We start from the raw sequence: 26,172 nt of genomic DNA on the forward strand, positions 1-26,172 counted from the left end.
TTAAAATCCTTTTCTAATGAACAAATACATATTTATAAAATTAGTCGTCAAAATTTATTTATGCAGCATCCTTGGGAAAAGAAACATGAGTCCATGGAGTTACCTTTTTATATTCAGGCATGCTGCCCTTAAATCCTTTACTAGCAAAAAAAACGAATTACAAAACATGTGTCATGTCTTATGCTAGCGTGACTGGACCTATTGTTTCCAATTTCTGACCTAAGTGGTTCTCTATAAGCTAGCAAGGACTTTATTTAATGAAAGAGGTAGGACGTTATATTCTTTATTAATGAAAGAGGATCCCCTTAACACCTTATAAAAGAAAAGTTTTGACGAGTTCTGGCTAAGGCCGGTTGTTAGCTAAGTTATTGAAAATGATTGAAAGTTTTAAAAGGGGTTGTAAAAGAGAAGGGGTATATTCCATTGACGCAGTCCATATAGGGGACTTAAATGGCCTGTAAAGTATTAAACACACACTTTCAAACCTTAAACAAATTGGTTTGAAGAATGTCATGTAAAGTATTAAACATGCCTTTTCAAGCCATAAACAAATTGGTGTGAGGAATGGCATGTAAAGTACTAAACATGCTTGCATTTTCCAAATTTAAATAAATTGGTTTGAATTTCGACGAATTATATAGTGTTATCGCATCATCATTTTTTATATTTTTTTGGGAATGGTTGGTTTTAATTATCAAACAACATATTAAAATAGAAAAATATACAATGGGAAGAACACACAAAGATTTTTTCTTGGATTTCAATTTTAAAATAGAAAAAAATACAATGAGAAGAACACACAAATATTTTCTCTTGGATCTCAAAATTAGAACTATTAGATTGATTTTTATTATGTTCCTTTCCATGTTACAATATATATATATATATATATATATATATTTATCTATCTATCTCTCTCTCTCTCTCTCTCTCTCTCTCTCTCTCTCTCTCTCTCTCTCTCTCTATATATATATATATATATATATATATATATATATATATATATATATATATGCCGAAATATTCATAAACCCTCAATCCATTAACCTTCAATCAGAACATATCAATGTTACAATACATATGTATACATGCCAAAATATTCATAAACGCTCAATCCATTAACCTTGAATTAGAACATAACAATGTTATAATACATATATATACAATCTGAAATATTCATAAGCCCTCAATCTATTAACCCTGTACTAGAACATAACCATAGTTCCCTTGACCAGATCTACAAAATACCATAAACAAAAAATCATCATGCCCAAAACTATGTGCAAATCTCATGCACAAAACCATGGGTAGGTACGTCCACCATATTTGGGTCTGCCCCATTATTTGTTTTGGATTATGCACGGAAAGCTACCACCCCTTACAAAACCCCCAATAGGGGAGCTTCTACCCCCTACGACCTCGTTGTGCTAATGTACAACAATTCTGGATTGCGCATGGAAAGCTACCACCCCTTACAAAACCCTGATAGGGGAGCTTCTGCCCCCTATGACCTCATTGTGCTAATGTACAACAACACGTTGAGCTAGTCATAGAAAGAATATAACATGTACTCAACATAAATTTAGTAAGTATAACTGAATTACTCGGTAAATCCTTATCCCAAACTTCTCATAATCTCGTTATAAAAGACCAAACAATTAACTTCTCAGCGATCAAATTCTAAAAAATACCATAACATAAAAATATCCCTACTAAATCAATTTTACAAAGCTAAATTTTAAGTTAAAATTCATTGGCTTTATATTTAACCATGTCCATGGATCTTTTGTATTATTCGCATAACAGTAAGTCTATTAGAAAGTTTCTGTAAATGTTCCAGTGATGAATCTAGTGCACGTCTTATTTCCAAATGTGATATTATTTATTAATGTCGATAATTATTATAATTATAAAGTATAATGTATCTATCTCTGGAAAAGTCCAGGGAAACTCTTATACAATTCATACAATTTGTCTCCATAAGTACTACTTTGCTTCTTTGACCTTTTTCTTTTAACAAAACCTTATTTTATGATTGTAGAAAACAATATTTCTATTGCTACTTACAAAGTCAAAGGGAATGCCCAATCGAATATATTTATTGATATTTCCAATATCGAACTCTTTATCCATAAAAGAATACTGATTATTCTTTAAATATGAAAAATTATGAGATTATTCAAATATATTATTATGTAATTTATGTTCGTTTGATTATATTTAATTATTCTGATTTAATTTTTTTTTATATGTAAAGGCTAAATCTATTAATAAAGATAAAATATTTACAGAGAGGTTAAGATCTCAGAGGAGGCTGAAGCCATCAAACAACCGTGACCCAGAGGCCATAAGACCAGATACCTTGATAGTCAGATAACCCTATGACCCAATTCCAGGATTGAGAAGACCCAATACATGATTCCCAGAGTCCTTACATACAGAAATGCTAACCAAAATGGTGAACAACATTACAGAGCAGATATCCATATGCAAACCTTAATAAAAACAAGGGCTTGCTGAGCCAAAACCTGATACAAAGCCTAGGACCATAATGGCTGATAACTATACCTAGCCAGAACCTGATACAAAACATATATGACAAAATCCAGAAAAACATAGCACAAAGGATATAGAAACCAGAAGGGTAGCTGCCATCAGTAGGCACTGTACCAGAGAATTCATGCATGTTGCAGAGGGTCTGGAGAATCCTTCTCCACCCGGAAAGGAGAGCCCATCCACATGTCATCAACATTGTCCCCAGCACCCGTGTCGCAGCCACCTGGAGGAGCTACCAAATTCAGATTGCCATCAGAAGGTTGTGCTGGCTCGATCGCTGTCAAATTGTTCTGAGCAGTATCTACTGGAGGCTTAGGGACCTCAGGAACGTTCCCCGCATCCTGAAAGTTGTCATAATTAAACACAGTTCCTACCACATCTCCCAAGAGCACACTGTCATCCTGAGACTGCGAAGGAGAGGTATGGACTGAGCTACTGGGATTATCTTCTTCCTCAGCCAAAATGACTGTAATGCTAGTTGAGAGAATTGGTTTATTGAGCCGACTCTGAAATTTAAAACGGGTGGTTTGGAATGAGTTGTGTAGGAAGGGCCTGCCATGATCAGAGGAAGGGGAAGCCGAAGCCAGAGGAATGATATTTTGGGGAGAAGGCTGAGAGAAACCACGATTACCACTGGTACCTCCACGGCGAGAACAACCATGGAGGCGCACCATCTTCAGGAAAACAGAGAGACCTGAGGAAGGAACTAAAGAAGACCAGACATAACAGGGACGAGGGTGGGCAAGCCAGGTAAGGAAAAAACTCCGGAGAAGCAACCAAGCTGCTAGAGCAACACAGGGCTGCAGGAATAAAGACAAACGGATGAGGAGAGACCCGATGAGAATGATAACCAAAACCAGAGACTGAGCCATGATTAAAACAACCTGCTCCAAATCTCGAACAGGGAGCACATTCAATGCCGAATGCTTGACACGCTGCCTATACCATAAGAAATTCATTTCAATCACGGGAGGGTAATGAGAGCCGTGCTAGATCGCCAGGTGCATATCCAGCTGCCGATGAAACATTAACCTGCATTGAATGTGCCTCGGGAGCACCCGCATCCGGGTGTGTATCTGCTTCCTGGTTCATGTCATTCTTCACTATGGTGTGGTAATTTGAGAGTTGGTCCTCTGAGGCAATGCTGGAGATCGATCCTACAAAAAGCTCCAACCCACATTCCACTCCTATATTAGCAAGAAAGTCTGCTAGTTTGTTTCCTTCTCGACGAGTGTGCTTGAATGAAATAGCCCTGTGTTGAGAAAGCCATTTGTCAATTAGCTCAAGCCTTTGAGCCATTCTCCAGCTATTGCTGACCTTGTGTGAGGGAGTGCCTTGCATGATTTTTGTAACCATATTTATAATAATCTGTGAATCCCCTTCTATGATGAGTGGGAAAAATCCTCTGTCATGTGCTAGGGTGAGACCTTGCCATAAGCCTTCCAGTTCCGCTGAGTTGTTGGTATCCCAACCTTTTGATCCAAGAAAAAGCAGTAAAGGAGTTCCGTGATGATCTCTAAAGACTCCTATGAATCCTGATTTTCCTGGATTGCCTTTTGAGGCTCCATCGAAGTTGAGCTCGATCATATTGCTGGGTGGTGGGATCCATTTTATCGGTATTTGATCACACAGAGATGGATTACCTTTGGAGGTAGGCTCTTGATTCAAATGTATATTCCAGTTGGCCCAAATGGATTGTTCTTACGGCAGTGATGGAAATTCTTCCTGGGACCAAGACTTGATGGAGGGGGATTCCTTAATATTTTGGCGTAGCATAGTCCAGAGCTGCTCTGTAGAGATGCATTGGTCCTTGAATACCCTACGATTATGTTCCTTCCAGATGTTCCACATCAGGAGACTAGGAATGAGCTTCCAAAGAGTATTAAGGAGTTTGCTTTGATATGGCACTTGAATCGAGTTGCGAACAATAGCTTTGATGTCCCCCTGAATTTTGCCTTCTTGTTGGCAACGAAAGCTAACTTTTTCCCACAGCTTTCACCCAATTTGACAAGTCTGCATAAGATGTAAAGCTGATTCCTCTGCTTGCTTGCAGTTAAGGCATAAAGAGGGGCCATAAAAATTCCTTTTTCTGAGGTTATCCTAAGTGAGTATTTTATTTTGACATAGGAGCCAAAGAAAGGTAGATACCTTCGGCCAATTGGAGGGATCCCAGATTTTACTCCATAGAACATCTTTGATTATGCGTTCCTTGATGATTATATTGTATGCTTCCTTTGTGGTAAAAGTGCCTTTTTCTTCATATCCCCACCTTAGAATGTCCATCCCTTCTGAAGAGAGTATTTGCCTCTTTTGTAATTCTGAGGAGAGAGAGGTCTGAGCCTGTTCAGTACCATGCCGAAGAATCTGATTTGCCTCAATCCAACGTCTGTAACCGTGTGTGGATGAAGGATTCCAGAATTGACTAACCTTGTCTAGCTCGTGCAAGTCCTGCTCTGGTAAGTGAAGGTGGGAGAGGATGTCCTTGATCTTCGGGAGCTGCTGCCAGTAGTCCTCCCAGAACCTAGCTGTATTTCCATTATTGATTTCCCAGAAGCTATGTTGTTGTATTAGGTTCTTCGGTTGCTTGGCTGGATTCCATATCACTGAGCCCATACCTACTTCTGACATTCAAATTCTTTCTTCGATTGGGCTGTTGCTGGCATATTTGGATGTCTATAAAGACGCCTAGGGACTGTTGGGGTTTGAGAGTCATCTCCACCAAATTTTGGCTCACATGACCTCATTGTTGTGCACCGGATCCCTTAGGCCAATGCCTCCAGCCTTCTTCAGAAGACAGACTTTATCCCATTTAAAAAGAGCCCATTTACGGTTGGGACCAGAGTTGCCCCATAAGAAATTGCGTTGGAGCTTCTTTATTTCCTTGAGCACCCATTTGGGAGCTGCTAAGATTGAGAAAAGATAGAGAGGCATGGAGTGAAGAACAACTTTAATAAGAAGTAGTCTGCTGGCCATGTTAAGAGCCCTGTGAGTCCAAAGGAAAAGACGCGCCTCTAGCTTTTCTAAAAGGATTTTCCAGGAGGAATGCTTAAGAGCCGAGGCCATTAGGGGTACTCCAAGATATTTAGAAGGAAGAGAGGCAATGGTGAATCCAAGAATATGAGCTATGGCATTTTGGGTGGTTACAGGAGTGTTGAAGAAAAAAATTTGAGACTTGATTTGATTAACATTGGCGCCAGAGGCTTCGAAGAAGTCCGACAGGAGAGCTTTGAGTTGGCGACCTTCCTGAATAGAAGGATGGCCAAAGAGCATGTTATCGTCTACAAATTGCTGATGAGAGTATGTGGGGGAGTTGAGAGAGGATAAACCCTTGAGCCACTGAGAATGCAGGGCTAATTTGATGCTCCGTCCCAACCCCTCTGCCATAATGACAAAAAGGAAGTGAGAGAGGGGATCTCCCTGCATGATACCCCTGGAGGGATGGAAAGTGGGTGATGGTATACCGTTAATGAGCACTGAAAATAACGAAGAGGATAACAAACTCAAAACCCATCTGACCCAAGGAGGAGCAAAGCCAAAGGCATTTAATTTTTTTTTGAATGTAAACCCAACTTAAGCTATCAAAACCTTGGATAAATCAATTTTAAGCAGCATACCTGGTTTCCTGGATTGCTTCAGAGAATGGACTATTTCATGAGTTAAAATAATACAATCCGTAATCTTCCGGCCTTCCACATAGCCAGATTGCTCTGGCGAAATGATGTGAGGGAGCAATAATTTCAATCTGGAGGCAATAATTTTTGAAACAATTTTATAAATGATTTTGCATAGAGCAATGGGTCTGTACTTATCCGGAGTACTGGACTCCTCTTCCTTGGGGATTAAATCAATGAAGGTAGCATTCAGCCCTGGGTACATCCATCTTAAAGTGCGTGATTCCTCCAGAACTTGCCAGACCTCCAGTTTGATCAGGTCCCAAAAGTTATGAAAAAAGTTGGAGGTCAATCCATCCGGACCCGGCGCTTTCCCCGCTTTCAATTGTTGCACAGCATTCTCAACTTCCTGAAGGTTTGTGGGAGGGAGAAGGAGTTGATTATGCTCCTCTGTGATTAGTTTGGGAATGTTCCCAAGGACTCTCTCAATAGCAGGCATTCTATCTATATTAGGCTCTTGGTAAGCTTGTTTGAAATATCTGAGAAATTCACTTTCAATACCTTCGTGAGTCTCAATCCTTGCTCCCTACTCATTTTTAATGTGGGATATGTTGTTGTTCATTATGCGCTACATTGTGGTTCTGTGAAAGAACTTTGTATTTTTTTCTCCGTCCTTCAACCACTTTACTCATGATTTCTATCGCCACAAAGTTTCCTCCTATTTTGCTCTTGCTAGGATTTGTGCTTCAAGCATTTGTTCCTGTTTTTTCAGGTCCTCAGATCGTACTTCAATTATGATCTTCTGCTGCAGATTCTTCATTTCTTGATTAAGGGCCTTCTGAGCTTGAAAAATGTTACCAAAATATGTATGATTCCAGTGTTTGATTTCGCCTTTGAGATGCTTGAGCTTCTGCTGGAACTGAGACATCTTGGAGCCATTAGAGGGAGTAAAGTTGCGCCATGTTGAACTGACTAATTTGTTGAAGTCCGGATGAGACATCCAAAAGGCTTCAAAACGAAACGGACGCCGAATGTTGTAACCGGGTCGATTCCACTGCAATTATATTGGCCAGTGATCAGAACCCGAGATCGGCAGTATAGAAACGACAAATTCTCCACCCAAGTGAATTGCGTTATCTGATAATAAGAATCTGTCAAGGTGCAAAGCTATCTGTTGCGATCCTTCTCTTTTGTTATTCCATGTAAACAAGCCATTATTTGAGGGAATATCTATCAGCCAATTATTCTGTATGAAGTCTTTTAGAATGTTCCCATCTCTGTTACCTTTGTTTCTTCCTCCCTTTTTTTCTTCCAGTCTTGCAATCATGTTGAAGTCGCCTCCAAAAATCCATAGTGGGTGCAGCCTATTTGAGTTGAGCTCCGATAAGGTGTCCAGGATTTTAGCTTTGTGCATAGTTTCCTGAGGGGAATACGCATTAGTCATATGACCATGGATGTTAGTGCCATTTATGTGAAATATTGCTTGGATGAAGTTCTTATTTGCATGTATGTTGTTAAGCTAGATAACTAGTGCATCCCAAAGAATTGCAAGGCCGCCCGACACCCCTTGAGCATCTACAGCTGTTACCATCCCACCTGGCCAAGCTTTCACTGCCATTTTTTCCAATACAATCGAGTTGCATTTTGTTTCTTGCAAGAAAAGGATATGAGGTTTTTCCTGCATGAGCATATTTTTTAGAAGTCTACCTTTCCTTGGGCTATTGAGCCCTCTAATGTTCCAAGAGATCAGCTTCATTGAGAAGAGTTGGGGTTGATGTTGAAGTACTTAGTCAGCTTAGCATATCTGCCTGACTCTACTAACACTTCTCCTATTCTGATAGTTCTTTCGAGAGTAGTTTTCCTCCCTCGCTTTTTGCTGTCTTTGGTAATGAACTTTCCATCCCACGAACTACCAATCTGTACCCCAAGAGAGTGATTTTTTTGTGCGCGCGTGAGGACCTCCACCAGGTTGTCTACTTGCCGGTCTGGGATCTTATCAAAATTTTTTGTTTTGCAGGCCTGCTCTAGTCCTAGGATATCCAGTTCACCAATGTCGATATTCTCAGGATCTTCCTCCATGAATTGGGACTCTTGGTAGTCTTCAGTTGTTTCATCCACTGTCTTTGAACTGGGTGCTAGATTATCAACTTCCATTCCTTGAAAATTCCAGGCTGGGATTTTGATTTGGGTATGAGGGATCGATTTGCTGATCTGGCTCTCCCCTAGTAGTGGTAAGTCCTATTTTTGTTTTTCTTTAGTGGTTTCCTTCTCATTCGGAGGTGGGTTTACGAGCTCATGATCATCATTACTTTCCAGAGCAACAAAACTATTGCTAGTTGAAGGTTTTGACAAATTAGCTGGAAGGGTCCTGGTATTGGCTGCCGATTTCTTGTGGCTTCTTTTACGATTAATCACTTTAGTAAACCCATCAGGAGCAGGCTTGTCTGAGTCCATTTGGCATGGGGGTTTTCTGTTTAGAGGACAGTCCCTGAAGAGATGGCCGAAATGATGACATTTCCTACATCTAAATGGTACATGCTCATAATCTATCAGCTGAACCCATTCAATATCATCATGGAATAGACTTACCACATCTGGCAGGGCTTGCTTGAGGTCCATGTAGACACAAATTCGGGCGTATGATGTGTATTTGCACAGTTTTGTTTCCTCTGCAACTTTGATGAATTCGCCTAGGGTATTTCCGATTTCTTGCAGGGAATCTTCCTCCCAATATTCCCATGGAAACGAGTAGAGCCTTATCCAAACAGGAGCCCAACTGAGATCTTCCTTGTTAGGATTGAAACGTTCAACCCACCCTCTGAGATACAGGCCCGCGGAGTTGAAGAAGTATGGACCTCCGTCCAGAACCCTATTACAATCCTCCAAGAAGTTAAATATGGCCGTGAAGAAACCTTTTGGCCCTAGTTGCAGAGTAATGTGACCTTTTGGATTCCATTTGGAGTTTATCCAACCCCTCAGCGCTTTCTCAGTCGGCCAAAGTCCAATGAACTTGCCTATTAACGCGTGATCCCTCATGAACTGTATTCTAGAGTTGATTTGATGGCTTGGAAATTCCACTTTTGTTCTTTGAGTGGAAACTGGCTTGCATGTGGATGAGCTCACTTTGGGCTGATCCTTCTGAGCTTGATCTTTGTCCTGATGCCCATTATTGTCTGTATTGTCCTCGTTCTGCCTCTCTTCATTGTCGTTAGCTTCAACTGGTTGCTTTTTCCCATCGTCCTTTGGGGGAGGCACATCGCCCTCCCCCTGAGGGGGATTCATTATTCCTATGATCGCTTGCAAGAAATGTGTGGCCGCAGATTGACCCAAGTCTATCCAGGCTGACCTCTGTTAGGAGGAGACTGCCATAGCAGGGTTTACAGAAACCCTAGACAGAGCAAGGCCGCGCTCTCAGAGAACCTTCACTCGTTTCCTTTTTTTTTTTTATTTAATTATTTGTAAGGTTAGATTGTATTAAAATCAAAGGTTGTGTATTGATTACGTCAGATTTATTTTTAAAAATAATGTTCAAATAAAAAAATAAATAATATATAAATTTTTAATATTGTAAAATTTCTAAGAAATAGAATATAAATAATTGCAAAATATTACAATATTTCATGTTTTAACAATTTATTTTTATAGATAATTCAAGCATGATAGATATTAAACAATTTAGTTATGATATAACAAAAATAGGCCTAATAGTAAGCAAATAATGTATAGATTGAGCTTTCAAAGTTTAGGGTGGATACCCCATTCATTATCTAGGATAAAAACAACTAAACAAAATATAAAGAGTGTTCGAAATGAGAATAAATAAATAGGGACAAAGAGTTATAGAGAGATTTTAATCAAAATTAATAAAATAACAAATAAATTAAAGATAGAAAAAGATTAACAATTTGAAGAAAATGAGAATGAGTTCAAATAAAAGTGATGAAAATAACTCAAGGATAAAAGCTAAACAAAAAGATAGAAAAATAAGGCGCAAACTAAGGGACAAAGAATTATAAGAAAGATAATGAGAGAGAGTTTAAGATACCTTAATTAATTTATTAATTATAGATAAAGATATAAATTAAATAAAAAAATATCAAAAAGACCTAAGAATAAAATGAAAGAATGGATATATAATTAAAGAACAACTGAAGAGAGAGATGTTTCTTTTTTTGAAGAGAATAGGGGAAAGTAATAGAATAACAGATGAAAGGGTGAAGGAGGAGGATACAAAAAAAAATGGGTCGAGGGAGAAGGAGGGAAAGAAAGAAAAAGAAGGAAATTATTGATTGAAGTGGCAAATCATAGGTTTCCAAGAATCACTGAGTTTGTAGCCATCTTCATGATTGAAATTATTTGGGTGTTTTTTAATATCAACAACTTCTTAGATAATTCAAGTGGTATAGGAGGGTTCTAAAGTAATTATTTTAGTATCACTAAAACAAATTAGGTGGTTAGATTTATTTGAATGTTCCTTGATGGTTGATTTGGTAAATCGATTATGATTGGTATCAACAACATATTCTTTGAGGCAAGTTTGGAAGGATCCACCTATTTATACAATATAGGATTTTCCCCAAGAGCAAGATATTTGATAAACAACTGAGCCAAGCATATGATATGTTCTATCTTTAATAAGTTTTAAGAGGTGCTAGCCCCAAGGGATAGCTCAATTGGTCGAGTTCCCGTTGCTAAGTACTTTCCCAGTTCGGAGGTCATGGGGTCAAATCTCCTCGACACCCTCGGGGTTGGGCCTGTTAAGATTGGCCGACGGGAAGATCCCTTTGGGTCGATCTGCCTTGATATTTATAATGGATGTAGCGACCACTCAGTGATCGTGAACCACAGCTTAAAAAAAAAGTTTTAAGAGGTGTTTGAGGGTTTTATAGGGCTTAAACGAACTTTAAATAATATTTTTAGAAATAATTTTGGATATACAAACATTGGTACCATGTATGTAGGGCAAAGAGATGCAAGCTATGGGTGAGGGTGGGGGCGCAAAGAGATTGAGGATTTGGCTTGATAATTACAATTTAGCTTAAAGGCTCTATGAATTTATGAGGAGTAAACACTAGTTCTCAAGGCATTAGATAATTGGGATTTTTATTGATCAATGATTTTGGGCATAGAGATTCATTGCGCTCTAATGAATAGGGTGCGTAGAACATTGGATTTTTGCACATGATGGTGAGGACAATGGGTATGAAGGTATTTGTCAATATGGGACTTTTTTTCGATAAACTTGGTGTGTAAGGGTACCATGAAGTTGATGGGAGATAAAAATGTCACAGAAGGGAAGGGAATTGTCATTCTATATTTCCATGGTAAATTGGATGTGGGGAGAAATGATGTTGAGATGGTTTATGAAGGAACTAAGGGCAGGAAGGCTATGAGGCCAAATGGAAAAAGTGTCTTCAACATAACAATACTGACACTTGGGCTTAAAGGCAGAACTTTGAGGAGCTAATTCTTCAAATTTTTCCATGAAGATGTCATCTATAATAGGGGATAATGAGGAGCCCATATTTGTGCCTTCATTTTGTTCATACAAGGTACCTTTTAATATATAAAAAAGGAAAAGGAGAGGCAAATGTTGCTGAGATTAAGAGTTGTAAAGTCTACAAGATTGGAAATGATGTTATGAGCCTCATGGACATGAATTTTAGTGAATAAAGAAGCTACATCAAAGATAACCATAATTTCATTCAGATCAAGGACAAAGTGATGGGGTTTTAGGATAAAGTCAATGGAGTCTTTGATAAAGGAGGAGGAATTTCCTATAAAGAGTTAGAGTTTGGAGGCTAAGAAATGAGAAAGTGCATCAATAGGAGCATTAATAACTTTGTTTATTGTATGAAAGGGGATATATTTTTTATGGATTTTGGGTTTACCATAGATCTTAGGGGTTTGCAGAGTGTGGGTAATTAATTTTTTTTGGGAATTGGAATCTAAAGAGGATGATTTGATAGTTTGGTGATCAAATTATTAATGGTGTTGATGGAGTTCTTTGGGAGAGGCCTATAAGACGAGGAAGATAAGAGGTCAAAGATTTTGGATTCATAATCACATGTGTTCATGGGAACCATAGCATTGCCTTTATCAACTTTGAGCAAGATGATAGCAAAGTTATCATGGAGGAAATTGATGGCTAAAAGCTCATCTTTAGGAAGATTATGCTCAAGGGGTCTGGACGTTTGAAGAATTCTACAACAATCTTGCTAAAAAAATTTAGCCTTATGTGGGGGATGTTGTCTTTCCATGACACTAGAGAATCTAGGCTAGGGTCTTAGAATCTTTGAGACTACAAAATCAAATGCCACAACAAACTACTTTTCACAATGGAATATAAATACCAATAAATCAACATGTGCACAAATACACAATATTTTACAATTTTTCAATAACCCAACTTCGTTATATTATCAAACTATAATGCAACGTTCTAGGGCTCTCGTACTATGAATCATGGCCCTCATATAATCACTGATACAAGAATAAAAAACAGGGTTTGGTGTCAACAACTATGAAAACCAATCTACCTTGAATAAGATACAATTGACCGACTAGTTGATGTAGCGTGCCTCACAACTCCGCTTAGTCATACCTTGAATACATATGTTGGTCCTTCTGCTCCCAATTTGTAGCTCTACCTCTATCAGTGTATTGTGCTCCTTTAGGTCACTGAACATGACTCTCCAAACTGCCCTCTAGTGGATCATTAGTTCATTAATGAATCAACACATAGGGTCTTCTTGAGAGTTGTCCACAAATCCTTAACTGCCCATAATGTCTCTTCAACTCTTAGGGGCTTATTCACTCTATTTCCTTCTTGTGTTGCTCTAATGAGGAAAAATTAGGGCATGGAGGGTTGCCCTCTATCACTGTAAGATGTCCTTCTCTTAAGCAAACTTTGGTTTGAGACTTCCTTTTTTTATCCTTGAAAGGCTAGTCCTTGAACATCACACAATTTTCCCTCTCCTAGCAGACCTAATGTCCTTCTTAAGTCTACACTTAAGGCCTCTTTTGACATCTACTTGTTGCCTTCCTAACATCCATAAGATTCCCAACCAATCTTTCTCCAACCTGGACTCTATGCACTAGCAAAACATCAATTCAAAAAGGGTAAACATACCTTGTTCCTCATAATACTTATGCTCTTCTTGACCTCATCCTCTATGCACATTTCTATGATTTTCGACCTGTTGTTAGGGACGACTATAACTATTGTTACAACCCCACACTTGTCCTGAAATCTACTAAAAATGACTACGACTAGCCTTCCTCTACAAGTGCCTTCCTTCACTGGCCATGTTTCAACTCATTGTTCCACCTTTTATGCCCTCCAAAAGATACCTACAGGAGCTTGGCCTATACTAGGGAAATCATAAAAGGTTTTGTTAGTTGTATGTTATGTTCGTTCCATAACTAGTCACATGTGCAAGAGGTTTCAGGGGGGTGGTAGCCCCTCTACACGGGGTCTAGGGTAATGGCCTCAATTTTTTTTTTGGACCGTATATTAGGTGGTCAGACCTACCTATGGTTTTGTGCATGGGTTGTGCACATGGTTTTGGGCATGATGGTTTTCTGCCCATGGTATTTTATAGATCTAGTCTTCGGAATGAAGGTTATGTTCTAATCTAAGGTTAATGGATTGGGGTTTATGAATGCTTCGACATGTATATATGTGTATTGTAACATTGAAAGGAACATAATGAAAAATCAATCTAGTAATCCCAATTTTGGAATCCAGGGGAAAATCTCTTGTGTATATCTGTATTATGTTTTATGTTCTCACCATTGTTTATTTTTTGTTTTTAAAATTCATCTGTTGGTAATTTTTGTACAAGATTAAAACCTACATTTGGTATGAGAGTTGTTTTAGCTTCAAGGGGACTCCTTTGCTACTGAGGGGTTTTAGCTTGGGCCTGTGGTATACCCTGTTCGGTGGGAGATCTTCAGGATCTATTCTTGCAGTAAAAGAAGATGGCGAGCAGTGGAAAGATAGAGATCGAAAAATTTAATGGTCCAAGTTTGAGCTGTGGAAACTCAAAATGGGGGATTCGCTGGTGGATAAAGATCAGTGGATCACGGTAGATCTAGGTACTAAACCAAAAACAATGTTAGATGAAGGCTAAGTGAAGTTGGATTGGAAAGCAAAGAGAAAAATACGATTGTGTATCTCAGATTTAGTATTGTTAAATGTATCAAGAGAAGCTACGATGAAGGCTTTTTGGTACAAGTTAGGGAATTTGTACCAATCTAAATCTCTGGTGAACAAATTGTTCCTACGGAAAATTTTTTATAACTTGAGGATGAACGATGGAGAATCAGTGAAAGAGCATTTGAGTGCCTTTAATATTGTGGTAAGCCATTTTTTATCTGTTGATATTAAAATTTCAGATGAAGATAAGTGCATTAGTTTGCTATATTATCTACTAGATTCATGGGATAGTCTAGTTGTTCATTAGGTAGCAATACAACTACCTTGAAGTTTGATGAAATAGTCTCATCCTTGCTATTGGAGGAGACGAGATGAAAAAATATGGAGGGCTAGAATAAAGATGCCTTTTATGTATGAGGATGGTCCCATAACTTAAACAAAAATAAGTCCTCGAGTGGGAGATCTAAATCTCCAGGGAAACCTATAAAGGTGTGCTGGAAATGTGGAAAGGAAGGGCACTTCAAAAAGGATTGTAGATCTAAAGCTCCTTAGAAAGGAAAGGGATTTGATGATGCTCCTTCTATAGAGGCAAAAACCACCTCAGATGAAGGTGGGGATGTGTACATGGTTTCTTCTTCAATTACACATGTAGATTATGAGGCATGGTTGATTGACTCACGTGCATCCTTTCACTTCACTCCTGAGAGGGAGTGGTTCTAGGAGTGTAAGAAATATGATGGTGGTGATGTCTTCTTAGGGAATGATAGGAAGGCTAGAATCGTTAGACATGGAAAAGTCAAGTTGAAGTTGTAAGGTGGAAGGATTAGAACACTTCCGGGTGTTCTACATATTCCTGCATTGGGCAGAAATCTAATTTCTATAAGCAATATGGATGATGCAGGTGCAAAAACAGTGTTCGAGAAAGATACCTACAAGATGGCTCAGGGAGCACTGGTTTTGATGTGGGGAGTTCAGATTGTAACTCTATACAAGATTTTGAGTAGCATTGTTATTAGTGGGTGCAACAATTTTTTGGTCCCTGAAAGTGAAGCGGAAAATCTAGTGGTCCCTATAGAAAATACTATGTTATGGCATCAAAGGCTTGGACATATTGGAGAGAAGGGCCTTCAAATACTTCATGGTAATGGTATGGTAGAAGGTATGTCTAATTTCTCTTTAGATTTTGATTTCTATGAACATTGTGTATATGGGAAGCAGAATCAGTTGAGTTTCCCCTCTGGTGCTAAGAGGGTGAAAGGGTTATTAGAGCTTGTGCATAGTGATGTGTTTAGACCTGTGTCGGTTCCATCATTGGGTAATTCTATGTAATATGTATCATTTATAGATGAATTCTCAAGGAATACATGGATAAGTCTTTGATAGGTTTAAATAATTTAAGGCTCTCATGGAAAACCAAACAGATAAGAAGATAAAGGTACCGAGGACAAATGATGGTGGAGAGTTTTACAAGAAGGAGTTTGAAGAGTTCTGTAAGAAGTGTGGTATAGCACGACAGAAGACTACTCCATACCCACCTCAGAAAATGGAGTTTCAAAAAGAATGATCATAATGTTGATGGAAAAGGGAAGAAGCATGCTCAGTGGTGCCGAGTTAGGACAAGAGTTCGGGGCAGAGGCGGGTCAGATTGCATGTTACCTGGTTAACAAAACACCTTCATCAGCATTGGAGGATAAGACTCCACATGAGGTATGGACTAATAGAGACCCCTCTCTTTCACATTTTAGGGTATTTCACTGTGATGCATATGTACATGTTGTAAAGGAGAAAAGAACCAAGTTTGATAGTAAATATGAAAGGTGCATCATTATTGGGTATATGGATGGTTTAAAAGGTTATAAGCTTTGGAACCCAGAAACAAGGAAGGTTGTGTACAACCAAGATGTGGTTTTTAGAGAGGTGAAATATGTTATTAAAAATGAAGTCCTATCAAAGGAACATGAGAAGATAGAGTTTGAGCTAAAGAAGGAAGAATCAGACTCTACAACAGAACAAGAATCATAAGATGAAGAGCCACAAATTGTAGTTGTGAGAAGATCAGTTTGAGAAAGAATGTAGCCAAAAAGGTATAGTCCATCTGCTTTCTATTCAAATTTTGCTTTATCTATTACTAATGATTATCCTTGAACTGTCAGGGAGGCAGTAGTTTTAAACGATGGAAAAATTTGGAAAGAGGCCATGGTTGATGAAATGATATCTTTGGACAAAAATGAGGCTTGGGATCTAGTGGAGTTTCCAGATGGAAGGAAACCCATTGGAAGAAAATGGTTGTTTGAGAAGAATATGAATGCAGAAGGCAAGGTGGAGAAATACAAATCTTGGTTGGTAGCAAAAGGTTATTCCCAGGTGTCGGGAATTGATTTTGGTGATATATTTTCTCCTGTTCCTGAGGTAGATTCTATTAGATTACTTTTATTTGTTTCTACTCCTTTTGATTTTGAGGTAGAATGAATGGATGTGAAGACAACATTTATTCACGGGGATCTAGAAGAAGAGATCTACATGAAGCAATTTGAAGGCTTTGTGGTTAAGCGTAAGAAATAAATAGTATGCAAGTTAAAAAAGTCTTAGTATGGTTTAAAACAGTCAGCAAGGATGTGGTATCAAAAATTTGATACATATATAAGGGGACTTGGCTTCACCAGAAGCAAAGTGGATCAGTATGTGTATTTTAAATTAATTGGTGACTATGTTATTTATTTAGTCTTGTATGTGGATGATATGTTGCCGACTGGAAATGATAAAGAAACTATCCAGGATTTTAAGACCCAATTGTCCTCCAAATTCTACATGAAGGATCTTGGTGTTGCAAACTGTATTTTGGGGATGGAAATTAAATGAGAATGGGAAAAGAGGAAGCTTTGGTTAAACCAGAGGAAGTATGTTGAGAAAATTCTGTAGAGGTTTAATATGTAGGATAGTAAGCCGGTGAAGGTTCCTATTCCTATAGGTGTAAAGTTATATGCTGAAAAATGTCCCAAGACACAACAAGAGGAAGAGGACATGTCTTGTGTTCCATATGCAAGTGTAGTCGATAGCATGATGTATGAAATGGTATGTTCTAAACCAAACATTGCATATGTAGTGGGAGTATTGAGCAGGTTTATTTCCCAACCAGGGAAGGAGAATTGTACAACAATGAAGTGATTTTTCAGGTATTTGTGTGGCACTAGTGATTATGGTCAGTGCTACCAAGGAAGACCAGGATTGGATAGAGTTTTGAACATCTGTGGCTTTTTTGAAGCAAATTGGGCTGGAAATATGGATCAGAGAAGACCCAAAAATGGGTATATTTTTAACATATTTTGAGGTGCATTCAATTAGTTGAGCAAGAGATAGTCTATAGTGGCGCTTTCAACTACAGAGGTAGAAAACATGGCAACCACTCATGCAAGTAAGGAAGCAGTTTGGTTGTAGAGATTGTGTTCAAGTATGGGGTCGGTACAACGGGCTATAAGGATAGACTGCGCTAGCCAAAGAGAAATTTTCTTGGCAAAGGACCCTTCTTATCATTCAAAGACAAAGCACATTGATGTTCAATATCACTTTTTGAGGGATATATTTGAGGACAAAAAGGTGTTGTTGGTAAAGGTGGACACTTTGAAGAATGATGTAGAAGCATTAATGAAGTTTGTGAGCACTGAGAATTTTTCTTGGTGTAGAGAAACGATGGGCATTGTAGGGCTAGATCAATGACTAAGCTCTCTTGTGACCCATTGTGTGGAAAAGAAAACAATAAGTGGGAGATTGTTTGGTGTGTTTTATATTCTTTCCACGACTAGCCGCACATGTGGGGGGACCACAACTGTCATTGTTCGTTGCATCGGGCACATCAAGGGGGTCATAGAGGGAGTGTAGCCCCCTTTGGCAAGGTGTTTCATGGGGTGGTAGCCCCCCTACACAGGGTCTATGGAAGCGCCCTGATATTTCTTTTTTGGACCCTGTTATCACTTAAGAATTCTGATTTCAAAACCGCTCACAATAGTTTGATGGTAAAAATTCGGTGCTAGTCTAGGTTTGAGTTTTGTATTGAAACTGTGATTTTTGGGAACAACTCAGCAGTTTCGTAGCGCGCTACGAAACTGCTGAAGCTGCATAATTAACGATCAGTGAACCAAATTTTGAAGACTTTCCTATCAGCATTAAAAAAGTTTTTGTGTCAGCACACATGCACATGGGAAAAGTTTACAGCACATCAAAACGTGGCCTGACAAGTGCTGCGGTGATATCATCCTTGCTAGAACCGATTAAGTGACAGTTAAAGTGTTGTGAAGCGGCCTGATGAAATTTATTATAAAGACCCTTTATTAAAGCCTTATATATTTTATGATATAACTCATGAAAGAGAATCTCATAGAGGTGTCTCTGTTTCATATCAGAATATTCATGAAGCACAATTTGCCCTACAGTTGTATGAACATCTTCAGAAATTTGTGAAGTCTGCGAGCATTAAGTTTTCTGTTGACATTATCACACCATATAAACTACAGCTGAAATGTTTGCGGCGGAAGTTCGAAAGTGTTCTTAACACTAAAGAGGGAAAAGGATTATATATTAACACTGTAGTTGCTTTCAGGGTCAAGAACGAGATGTAATCATCATGTCTTGTGTCCAAGCTTCTAGCCATGGTGTAGGTTTTGTTGCTGATATTCGTCGAATGAACGTGTCTTTGACAAGAGCTCGCAGAGGACTTTGGGTTATAAGTAATGCCGCAGCACTGAAACAGTCAAATAACTAGTCAGCGTTAACCGATGATGCAAAAGCAATTTTATAGGGCATTGATTCAAAAAGACTTGGAAGTTTCTTGTGAATAGCTAGAGGAATGCTACAAATGTTATTCTTGCGGATGAGATGGGCCTTGAAAAAACTGTGCAGTCTGTGTCAATGCTCGGGTTTTTACAAAATGTGCAGCAGATACACGGTCCTTTCCTTGTAGTTGTACCCTTGTCAACATTAACAAACCGGGCAAAAGAATTCTGCAAATGGCTGCCTGACATGAATGTTGTTGTTTATGTAGGAAATCGTGCAAGAAGAGAGGTTTGCCAGGAGTATGGATTTTATACCAACAAGAAGACTGGCCGACTTATTAAGTTAAACACATTATTGACCACATATGAGATTGTGTTGAAAGATAGGGCCATTCTCTCAAAGATCAAGTGGAATTATCTCATGGTTGATGAAGCACACCGATTGAAGAATAGTGAAGCCTCACTCTACACTGCTCTCTGTGAATTCAGTACCAAAAATAAGTTGTGGATTACTGGGACACCTTTGCAGAATAGTGTTGAAGAGCTGCGGGCTCTATTGCATTTTCTTGATCAGGGCAATTTCAGGAATAAGGCGATTTTGTGGAGAAATACAAGAACTTGAGCTCAATCAACAAGAATGAGCTTGCTAATCTACACAAAGAGCTTCGGCCTCATCTGCTCCGAAGAGTCATCAAAGATGTTGAGAAATCTTTGCCGCCAAAGATAGAACGCATTTTAAGAGTTGAGATGTTTCCTCTTCAGAAACAGTACTACAAATGGATTTTGGAGCGGAACTTTCATAATTTGAATAAGGGAATGCGTTGAAACCAGGTTTCACTATTAAATGTTGTTGTTGACTTGAAGAAATGTTGTAACCATCCATTTCTATTCGAGAGTGCGGATTATGGCTATGGTGCAGATGTCAACATGAATGATAGTAGCAAAGTTCAACGTATCATTTTAAGCAGTGGCAAGCTAGTTATTCTGGACAAATTGCTTAATAGGCTGCGAGAGACAAAACATCGTGTCTTGATATTCTCACAGATGGTCAAGATCTTAGATATACTAGCAAATTACTTGTCTTTGAGGGGTTTCCAGTTTCAGAGGCTGGATGGTAGTACAAGGGCAGACTTGCGTCATCAGGTAATGGAGCATTTTAATGCACCAGGAAGTGAAGATTTTTGTTTCCTACTTTCAACCCGTGCAGGAGGTCTGGAAATCAATCTGGCTACTGCGGATACAGTGATTATTTTTTATTCTGATTGGAATCCTCAAAATGATTTACAGGCAATGAGTAGAGCTCATCGAATCGGTCAGCAGGAGGTTGTCAATATTTATCGCTTTGTTACAAGCAGGAGTGTTGAGGAAGACATTCTAGAATGGGCTAAACAGAAGATGGTTCTTGACCATTTAGTGATTCAGAAGCTTAATGCACAAGGCAGACTGGAAAAGAAAGAAACAATAAAAAGGGAACTGCATTATTTGATAAGAATGAGCTTTCAGCAATTTTGAGGTTTGGTGCCGAGGAGCTTTTCAAGGAAGATAAAAATGAAGAGGAAGCGAAAAAAAAACTTGAGAACGTGGATATTGATGAGATACTTGAAAGAGCTGAAAAGGTTGAGTCAAAGGAAACCAAAAGCATAAAAACAGGGGCAGTTTCCTGTTTCTCAGCAGAGGTAAAGGGATACGACATTGAAGAGCAACATGGAGCCTTGAACATCCACCACAGCCACCGCCAGAAGGGAGCCAAATGTCAGAGAATGAAATCATCTTAATTAAAATCATCATGCATGTAACACAGTGTTAGAATCATAGTAGATTTAGAACTCTAAAAAAGCTCCAGTTAGCACTTTATTGTATTTATTAGTTAGTTAAATAGTTGATAGGTGTCATTAGAGGTAGTTGTCGAATTCCCCTCATGCTGGAGGAGGAATCTCGATCAGTTAGAATATGAATTCTATATATAGCTGAAACAACAATGTAATGAGGGTGGGAAAACTTTATAACAGAGCATTGTATTTGGCTTATGAAAAGACAGAGTTTCAGTAATATAATTTGGCTTTACTTCTCAGGATTCATGAAGGATTTCTATGTTCAGAATGTGTGATCTTGTCCTTTCCTAAATTTTTTACAGTTGTATAGATGTATAATCACTCAGAATTCACTGATTGTGCTCTGATTTCCTGTATGCATTTATAAACTGTGGTTTCATATGAGTTATGTTATGAATATTCAAATGCTGAATGCCCTGACTTCTATGTAAAGTCAAGAGCCTTGTTTATTGAGGTGTTGTTGACTCCATAGGCCCAATGGAAACTTGTTTAATGTTTTTTCAGCATCTATATTTGTCACAGTTATTTCACAAAGAGTTAGCCATCTTATCTTAATCAAAATCATTAACCCATCTAGAGAGAGCCCTCTCAGGTTGAGGAGGCTAAGCCTCAGCCTAGAGTAGGTTTGAAACAGTTACTTGAAGTCTTCCTAGTCTGCAGCCTTCCAGGGTCTGATTTTGAGATAACATTTTGGTGCATCTGCCGGGAGCCTGAAGATTACTCATTCCCGAAATCAGGAAGCTGAACTTCTGAAGGTAGCAGGAGCTCAGAAATTTTTTGAGGCTGCAAATCTACCTTGGCGACTCCATTGTTGAAGAATTCAAAATTCATACATTCATGGTGATTCCACTGGAGTTATGAAGGACCCAGATGCTACCATTCTTATTTCAAGGTATGCATGCATAAATTTTTCAGGAATTCATGGTTTCCCAAATCATTTTCCCAAGGATGCATATTTTCTAAGGAATGGTCCAAAATTCAATGGAGAAGATCTGAGTTTAACTTTGAAGCATATATCAGATTTTTGTGATTTTACAGAGCTTCTTAGAGTTAAGCATGAGGATGTTTGCATTATGTTGTTCTATGATTCACTTCAAGGGAAATGCAAACAGTGGATTGAAAGCTTTCCTGCCAAATCCATTAAGTCATTTGAAGACTTTTGGTTTACGTTTTTGGAGGAATTGATAGATAGATCAGAGTTGGTGGCAAAATCTCCTTCAATTCAAGGTTTCAAACAATGGAATAATGATCATAGTAATGGAGAAACAGATGAAAATTTTTCTTTGTCCTTGTCCTCGTATCTAAAATCATTTGAGTGTAAGGCAGAGGATAAGATGAAATTTTTGAATCAAATTGCGAATGACATTGAGAAAGACATTGAAGGTTTACAAGGTCAAATTCAGGCATATAGTTTTCATAATCATGATCATTATTTTCAGAAGCTTTCTATGGCAGAACACAAGGAGAGAGTGTTGATTACTTTCTCTTTCACGATTGAGGAACTGTACACTGTTGTTGAAGATCAGTTTGCACAACCAGAAAGTTACAAGAATCATCAAGCTGATCATGTATTCTGGGATCCTATAGCTAAATACATGGAAGAGTTTTACTCTCCAGTGTTTCAGTTTTTCTATGAAGATCAGAGGCCATTTCAATGGCAGCGGTCATCACAATATAATATTGGCTCTGAACTCCGATGCGGTCAAAGAAATCAAATATCAGATAAGACAAATGATTGGCTACATTGGAAATTTCACATTGATTGAGCAGAAAGAAGTTGAAATTGATAGGGTAGGTAGGTAGGAAAATGCAAATAAGCTCAAGGTCAACTGAGCATTTTTCAGTAGATGTAGATTTCTTTCTCCTACAGTCATCATCAAACTTAAGCCCAAGGTGAAGGCCCCAGAAGCTTGAAAGGGACGCTTGTCAAGCAAATTTCTGTTTGTCATAAATGGATAAGGCACTGGACATACGAGTTCTTAGTGTACTACAGGAGCACACTATCCCAAGTGGAGCCACTGTTATCACTTAAGAATTCTGATTTCAAAACCACTCACAATAGTTTGATGGTAAAAATTTGGTGCTAGTCTAGGTTTGAGTTTTGTATTGAAACTGTGATTTTTGGGAACAACTCAGCAGTTTCGTAGCGCGCTACGAAACTGCTGAAGCTGCATAATTAACGATCAGTGAACCAAATTTTGAAGACTTTCCTATCAGCATTAAAAAAGTTTTTGTGTCAGCACACATGCACATGGGAAAAGCTTACAGCACATCAAAACGTGGCCTGACAAGTGCTGCGGTGATATCATCCTTGCTAGAACCGATTAAGTGACAGTTAAAGTGTTGTGAAGCGGCCTGATGAAATTTATTATAAAGACCCTTTATTAAAGCCTTATATATTTTATGATATAACTCATGAAAGAGAATCTCATAGAGGTGGCTCTGTTTCATATCAGAATATTCATGAAGCACAATTTGCCCTGCAGTTGTATGAACATCTTCAGAAATTTGTGAAGTCTGCGGGCATTAAGGTTTCTGTTGACATTATCACACCATATAAACTACAGCTGAAATGTTTGCGGCGGAAGTTCGAAAGTGTTCTTAACACTGAAGAGGGAAAAGGATTATATATTAACACTGTAGTTGCTTTCAGGGTCAAGAACGAGATGTAATCATCATGTCTTGTGTCCGAGCTTCTAGCCATGGTGTAGGTTTTGTTGCTGATATTCGTCGGATGAACGTGGCTTTGACAAGAGCTCGCAGAGGACTTTGGGTTATAAGTAATGCCGCAGCACTGAAACAGTCAAATAACTGGTCAGCGTTAACCGATGATGCAAAAGCAATTTTATAGGGCATTGCTTCAAAAAGACTTGGAAGTTTCTTGTGAACAGCTAGAGGAATGCTACAAATGTTATTCTTGCGGATGAGATGGGCCTTGAAAAAACTGTGCAATCTGTGTCAATGCTCGGGTTTTTACAAAATGTGCAGCAGATACACGGTCCTTTCCTTGTAGTTGTACCCTTGTCAACATTAACAAACTGGGCAAAAGAATTCCGCAAATGGCTGCCTGACATGAATGTTGTTGTTTATGTAGGCAATCGTGCAAGAAGAGAGGTTTGCCAGGAGTATGGATTTTATACCAACAAGAAGACTGGCCGACTTATTAAGTTAAACACATTATTGACCACATATGAGATTGTGTTGAAAGATAGGGCCATTCTCTCAAAGATCAAGTGGAATTATCTCATGGTTGATGAAGCACACCGATTGAATAATAGTGAAGCCTCACTCTACACTGCTCTGTGTGAATTCAGTACCAAAAATAAGTTGTGGATTACTGGGACACCTTTGCAGAATAGTGTTGAAGAGCTGCGGGCTCTATTGCATTTTCTTGATCAGGGCAATTTCAGGAATAAGGCGATTTTGTGGAGAAATACAAGAACTTGAGCTCAATCAACAAGAATGAGCTTGCTAATCTACACAAAGAGCTTCGGCCTCATCTGCTCCGAAGAGTCATCAAAGATGTTGAGAAATCTTTGCCGCCAAAGATAGAACGCATTTTAAGAGTTGAGATGTTTCCTCTTCAGAAACAGTACTACAAATGGATTTTGGAGCGGAACTTTCATAATTTGAATAAGGGAATGCGTGGAAACCAGGTTTCACTATTAAATGTTGTTGTTGAATTGAAGAAATGTTGTAACCATCCATTTCTATTCGAGAGTGCGGATTATGGCTATGGTGCAGATGTCAACATGAATGATAGTAGCAAAGTTCAACATATCATTTTAAGCAGTGGCAAGCTAGTTATTCTGGACAAATTTCTTAATAGCGTGCGAGAGACAAAACATCGTGTCTTGATATCCTCACAGATGGTCAAGATCTTAGATATACTAGCAAATTACTTGTCTTTGAGGGGTTTCCAGTTTCAGAGGCTGGATGGTAGTACAAGGGCCGACTTGCGTCATCAGGTAATGGAGCATTTTAATGCACCAGGAAGTGAAGATTTTTTGTTTCCTACTTTCAACCCGTGTAGGAGGTCTGGAAATCAATCTGGCTACTGCGGATACAGTGATTATTTTTTATTCTGATTGGAATCCTCAAAATGATTTACAGGCAATGAGTAGAGCTCATCGAATCGGTCAGCAGGAGGTTGTCAATATTTATCGCTTTGTTACAAGCAGGAGTGTTTAGGAAGACATTCTAGAATGAGCTAAACAGAAGATGGTTCTTGACCATTTAGTGATTCAGAAGCTTAATGCACAAGGCAGACTGGAAAAGAAAGAATCAATAAAAAGGGAACTTCATTATTTGATAAGAATGAGCTTTCAACAATTTTGATGTTTGGTGCCGAGGAGCTTTTCAAGGAAGATAAAAATGAAGAGGAAGCGAAAAAAAACTTGAGAACGTGGATATTGATGAGATAATTGAAAGAGCTGAAAAGGTTGAGTCAAAGGAAACCAAAAGCATAAAAATAGGGGCAGTTTCCTGTTTCTGAGCAGAGGTAAAGGGATACGATATTGAAGAGCAACATGGAGCCTTGAACATCCACCACAGCCACCGCCAAAAGGGAGCGAAATGTCAGAGAACGAAATCATCTTAATTAAAATCATCATGCATGTAACACGGTGTTAGAATCATAGTAGATTTAGAACTCTAAAAAAGCTCCAGTCATCACTTTATTGTATTTATTAGTTAGTTAAATAGTTGATAGGTGTCATTAGAGGTAGTTGTCGAATTCCCCTCATGCTGGAGGAGGAATCTCGATCAGTTAGAATAAGAATTCTATATATAGCTGAAACAACAATGTAATGAGGGTGGGAAAACTTTATAACAGAGCATTTTATTTGGCTTATGAAAAGACAGAGTTTCAGTAATATAATTTGGCTTTACTTCTCAGGATTCATGAAGGATTTCTATGTTCAGAATGTGTGATCTTGTCCTTTCCTAAATTTTTTACAGTTGTATAGATGTATAATCACTCAAAATTCACTGATTGTGCTCTGATTTCCTGTATGCATTTATAAACTGTGGTTTCATATGAGTTATGTTCTGAATATTCAAATTCTGAATGCCCTGACTTCTATGTAAAGTCAAGAGCCTTGTTTATTGAGGTGTTGTTGACTCCATAGGCCCAATGGAAACTTGTTTAATGTTTTTTCAGCATCTATATTTGTCACAGTTATTTCACAAAGAGTTAGCCATCTTATCTTAATCAAAATCATTAACCCATCTAGAGAGAGCCCTCT

General features: G+C 38.5%; 2 pseudogenes; both read left to right on the forward strand.

The window, feature by feature from the left end:
* The first annotated feature begins 18,946 nt into the window (after positions 1–18,946).
* On the forward strand, positions 18,947–20,869 carry LOC149158403 (protein CHROMATIN REMODELING 5 pseudogene; annotated as a pseudogene).
* Positions 20,870–23,603: 2,734 nt separating this feature from the next.
* Positions 23,604–25,421, forward strand: LOC149158404 (protein CHROMATIN REMODELING 5-like; annotated as a pseudogene).
* Positions 25,422–26,172: the final 751 nt, after the last annotated feature.

The sequence above is a fragment of the Pinus tabuliformis genome, chromosome 5_2, assembly GCF_031772625.1.
Source record: "Pinus tabuliformis cultivar Carrire ecotype Pingquan chromosome 5_2, CPIR1, whole genome shotgun sequence".
In the NCBI taxonomy this organism is placed as follows: Eukaryota; Viridiplantae; Streptophyta; class Pinopsida; order Pinales; family Pinaceae; genus Pinus; species Pinus tabuliformis.